This window comes from Diplotaxodon limnothrissa, linkage group LG1 (assembly GCF_057381915.1).
Source record: "Diplotaxodon limnothrissa isolate DT_005_m linkage group LG1, D_limnothrissa_male_GT1.1, whole genome shotgun sequence".
NCBI lineage: Eukaryota > Metazoa > Chordata > Actinopteri > Cichliformes > Cichlidae > Diplotaxodon > Diplotaxodon limnothrissa.
This window is the reverse complement of record NC_140596.1, coordinates 38,232,091-38,237,307: the sequence shown is the minus strand read 5'-3', so window position 1 is coordinate 38,237,307 and position 5,217 is coordinate 38,232,091. Positions and strand designations below refer to the sequence as shown.

The 5,217-nt window shown below is 45.3% G+C and overlaps 1 long non-coding RNA gene across 1 annotated transcript; it reads right to left on the bottom strand.

The window, feature by feature from the left end:
* Nucleotides 1–2,919: 2,919 nt before the first annotated feature.
* Nucleotides 2,920–5,217, bottom strand: LOC146640162 (uncharacterized). Its single transcript, XR_014905459.1, has 3 exons — nucleotides 4,005–5,217; nucleotides 3,841–3,921; nucleotides 2,920–3,352 (listed from the first exon to the last, which is right to left on the bottom strand). It is a non-coding gene; the product is annotated as an uncharacterized LOC146640162 (long non-coding RNA).

Genomic DNA, 5,217 nt, shown 5'->3' with positions numbered 1-5,217 from the left:
ATGGGAAAAACACTCACGGTTGCTGAATCAGGCGGAGACTGACGTCGGGAGAGTTTCGGAGCTCCTGACATGAAGAGAATGATGTCTGAGCGGCGAACAGGTGGGTGGTGTCTCTCTTTTAAACCCGACCCCGTGATCAGCTGATCACCGGCTGACAGGACCTGGGCCATCCAGATAAATAAATCAATAAAATTCTATCAAGTTAAGGATGTGTTTTCACAAGTAGAAGTTGAGGTTAACATTTTAACCAAACAAACCTGTTAGAGGTATGTTGGAACAAAGACGTCCACACATGAAGGACCTGAAACCCACCCACACCCTCGTCACACCATAAGGAGGTACAGATGCAAAAACACAACAAATCAAAACAAAAAAGACAAGTCATAATAAAACTGACCACACACAGATGCATATGTATGAAATCAACAGTGGGAGTAAGATGTAAAAGTAGCCGTAACTTTCATGAGTCAGGCACCGCAGTCAAGTTTCCAAAGTTTTTGCTATAAATATGAGACAGTTTGATAAAAATCACATCCTAAATACGTAAAACTGTGAGGGGAAATATTTCTAATTAAATAAAAAAGCCTTAAAGTCCAAAACAGATAAAAATTCCACCTACATGGTTGACAACAAGTAGGTAAAAGTAATCCATTTGTCAACCCCTGGTTTGTTCACTTTGCTATCCATTGATCCCTGTGCAGACGCTCCCAGCAGCAGGTACAGCCCACCTGCTGCTTCGCTCATGTTTCTGCTCAGGAAACTGCAAGAACAGATGTGCTGAATATCTGAGAGGCGTTGGCCAAACACGATGTTATGTAGATCCATCAAACTGACTTTGAGGTTTTTGCTCTACACTTACTCATACTTTTTCAAGCACCTGAAGTTGCTGGAGGTCTCTTTGGGTCTGTATACCTAACAGCTGTTTCTCAGCATTGTAACATTATCAGTGTTAGTTATCTCCACTCTGCATATGCAACTTTTTGCCACTGCTGGGAGCTGCTGCTGTTCCTGAGGTCAGGACTCTACTTTGGCTCCAATCAGGGTGAGTGTCATCGACTTTCAGACGTTTGTGTTTGCCTGAGAATAAAATCTAAATATTCTAGTCATCAGTTTACCTTTTCTTCCGCAAACAACTCAATTTTCTCGACCCCATTTTTATTGAGATATTTTTAGATGAGTGTCTCAGTAACTAATGAATGGATCTGTCACGCATGGCCCGTGTAAATGGACTGATTCTTATATAGCGCTTTTCTACTCTCTCGGAGTACTCAAAGTGCTCTATACAACATGCCACATTCACCCAGTCACACCCATTCTCACAAGCACTTTCTCTATACTTAGTGCTTTCTGACTACATGGATGCATCGGAGCGCAAACTGGGGTCTGTATCTTGCCCAAGGATACTTGACATGCAGACTGGAGGAGCCAGGGATCGAACCACCAACCTTCAGATCAGTAGGTGACCTTCTCTGCCTCCACTGTAGGTGTGTTTGTGGAGCAGACCCAAAAGCAGACGAGGGAACTGAATCTTTAACAAAAAGCTGTTTATTTTGGGCTGGTGTCAAAAACAGAAAACAAGGCAAAACATACTGGGACAAACTAAACTAGAAACTCAACTGGGAGCAGCTAAATGACTTTCAGAACTAGAACATGAAACCAAACAGGTACGTGCAAAACATGAATATATATATATATATACACACACACACACACACACCCAGCACGCCCCTGCGGGCGGTTTATCCTTCAAGCTCGGGTCCTCTACCAGAGGCCTGGGAGCTTGAGGGTCCTGCGCAGTATCTTAGCTGGACAGAGATCTCCGATGTTATTCCCGGGATCTGCTGGAGCCACTCGCCTAGCTTGGGAGTCACCGCACCTAGTGCTCCGATTACCACTGGGACCACCGTCACCTTCACCCTCCACATCCTCTTGAGCTCTTCTCTGAGCCCTTGGTATTTCTCCAGCTTCTCGTGTTCCTTCTTCCTGATATTGCTGTCATTCGGAACCGCTACATCGATCACTACGGCCGTCTTCTTCTGTTTGTCTACCACCACTATGTCCGGTTGGTTAGCCACCACCATTTTGTCCGTCTGTATCTGGAAGTCCCACAGGATCTTAGCTCGGTCATTCTCCACCACCCTTGGGGGCATCTCCCATTTTGACCTTGGGACTTCCAGGTTATACTCGGCACAAATGTTCCTGTACACTATGCCGGCCACTTGGTTATGGCGTTCCATGTATGCCTTGCCTGCTAGCATCTTGCACCCTGCTGTTATGTGCTGGATTGTCTCTGGGGCATCTTTACACAGCCTGCACCTGGGGTCTTGCCTGGTGTGATAGACCCCAGCCTCTATGGATCTTGTACTCAGAGCTTGTTCTTGTGCTGCCATGATTAGTGCCTCTGTGCTGTCTTTCAGTCCAGCTTTGTCCAGCCACTGGTAGGATTTCTGGATATCAGCCACCTCCTCTATCTGCCGGTGGTACATACCGTGCAGGGGCCTGTCCTTCCATGATGGTTCCTCGTCTCCCTCCTCTTTCTTGGGTTTCTGCTGCCTGAGGTATTCACTGAGCACTCGGTCAGGTGGGGCCATCTTCCCAATGTATTCTTGGATGTTCATTGTCTCATCCTGGACTTTGGTGCTGACACTCACCAGTCCCCGGCCCCCTTCCTTCCGCTTAGCGTACAGCCTCAGGGTGCTGGACTTGGGGTGAAACCCTCCATGCATGGTAAGGAGCTTTCTTGTCTTTATGTCAGTGGCTTCTATCTCCTCCTTTGGCCAGCCTATTACCCCAGCAGGGTTCCTGATCACGGGCAGGGCGTACGTGTTGATGGCCCGGATCTTGTTCTTACCATTCAGCTGACTCCTCAGGACTTGCCTGACCCTCTGCAGGTGTAACCAACTTTAAGGTATAAAGGTGAATTACAGCGCAATAATTACTTGGGCTCGTAATAAGACCCTGGCCAGAATCAGAAGACACCAAATTCGTATGGAGCCAAAGTATTGAGCAGCAATAATGACCTGGACACAATGTTAACTTTTGAGTAGCCACTCTTGTATTGTTACAAAGTATAACAGGTATTTGTCCAATTTGTACAGATAAAGTATAAAATAAAATAAATAGTGTGCACACTCAACAAAATAAAAGTACTCGTTGGGGCCCTTTAAGAATTTAGAGTTAAGCTGGCGATAGCCAACTTCAAAGGTCCTTGTGAATGTAACTGGAATGTATGAGTGTGTGGTGTGTATCTTCTTTGGGGTAGATCGTCCTCAAAGTGGTTGGCTCGCCATCTATCACAACCAGAATATCGTCCTGGTCCTTGGACTTTTCCGTCCTCTCCAAAAAACCTGACCTATAATCCAGGTCATAAAATGTACATTCTAATCAGTCTGTTTCAGATGCATTGTTTAAGGTTAAAATACAAAATCAAAATATTGCATCACCTCATATTCATTGCATCAACATCTTAAATCTTATCAAATCTCACAGTTCTGTTGTACAACATTCAATTTTCAAGCATATCAAATATGAGAACTAAACATCTAAGTTGCTCAAATATTTCTCTATTCATGTAAACATTAATTAAACAATACTTATGGTAAGTAACCATTGACACTCAAAATACAATACACCATAACAAATTCAGAACTATGTGCAAATAAGCAACAAAATATACATATGAGTTCAGTTCAGAGGCATTAAAGCAGTGTGCTTAATTTCTCCACACTATAGGCCTATTCGTGAGAGAGAAATGCACTAAAAATTACCCTCTAGATTACTTTAAACTCACAGTGAACTGACAAAATTTAGCTTTAGAGCAGCTAAGAACATGTTGCTCACCGTTGCTCTGTTTCACAAAAGCCCAACACACACTGGCGTTGGAATTGCAGCAGCTCTCCGGATGAAAGGTGAGTGGTTAGCCTGTGAGACACCGAGCTAGCATTAGCATGATCGCGATGGTAAGTCTCTACAAGTTTTTTCCATCAGAACAACACTCGTCTTACCGACGTTGCCTCTCTCCTTCATCCAGCCACTCGACTCCGGACTTCCAGCAGGTAAGTAGGCTGGTTTTCCTTCCTCTCAATCCTGAGTTTTCCTCTCTTTTGTCCGTGGATTTCTCGGTTTGAGTAGCAGATGCCTCCACTCCTCTTGCTGAGATAAGAAAAACCCGGGACACCATGCACCTCCACCTCACTTCCTGGCTGACAGGGTCAATGCGGCCTGGGTAGGCTCTGATTGGTTGCTGAGCTAGGTGCCCTCACGTGGGGTGAACTGAGAGGTGCATTCAATGGTCATAGGAAATACGACGCTTGTTGATGTGGACAGTTAATATAAAGAGAATAAGTATGATATTTTTCATCTGGGCTACACCCTCCCCTCCTGAACTCATGCACGTCCCTGTGCATGGTAGACAGTTAAATGATGATTATTTGACGGGTCAAGGAAGAGGGCGAAGCAGGCTCTTCACCATCACTGATGACATCGGCCCAAGCTGAAGACAGTCCTTGCAAGAATGATTTTGCTGCAGTGATCAGAGGATTGCCTAGCTCCGTATAGTCAAGCCGTCGTGGCGGACGACGGTTTCTCTCAGATCTCCTTACAGAATCATTTGTATCCATGTTTTCCCTTGTATCCACTGGGACTATCTCCTCCACTCTCTCCTCAGAATTCGCACCTCTGGTGCCAGCCTCCTGAAATGGAAGTTGCCTTTCTTGGACGTCTGGGTCATCAACAGGTGAGTCAGTTTCAGTTAAGGTTATTTCATCCACTTGTTCGGTCGGTGTGACTCCATTGGTAGATAAGTACTCAGTATCATCTGTAGTACTGTTAGGCATATCAGGTATGTTGCCAAAATCAGATTGGCTGTCAAAAACAGGTGGGTTGTCAATATCAGGAACATTTACAGGACTCTCACTCACTGTGTGGACAGGGGAACTCAACCAAACAGGAATGAGCAAATCATCTTCTTCGTCTGAGGAGTTCTCTTCCTCTAGCGCTGGATTTGCACGGGTTCTTGGCCTGCGTGACACTGGCTTCTGTACATGCTCACTGCTTTCCTCCACAGGTAGGTAGCCACATGGTAGCAACAGATCCCGGTGTAGTGTTCTTAGGGGACCATCTTTGTTTTCAGGCTTAACTGTATATACTGGGAGGTTGCCTGCCCTTCTCACCACTACATGCACAGTGTGTTCCCACTTGTCTGAAATCTTATGTTTG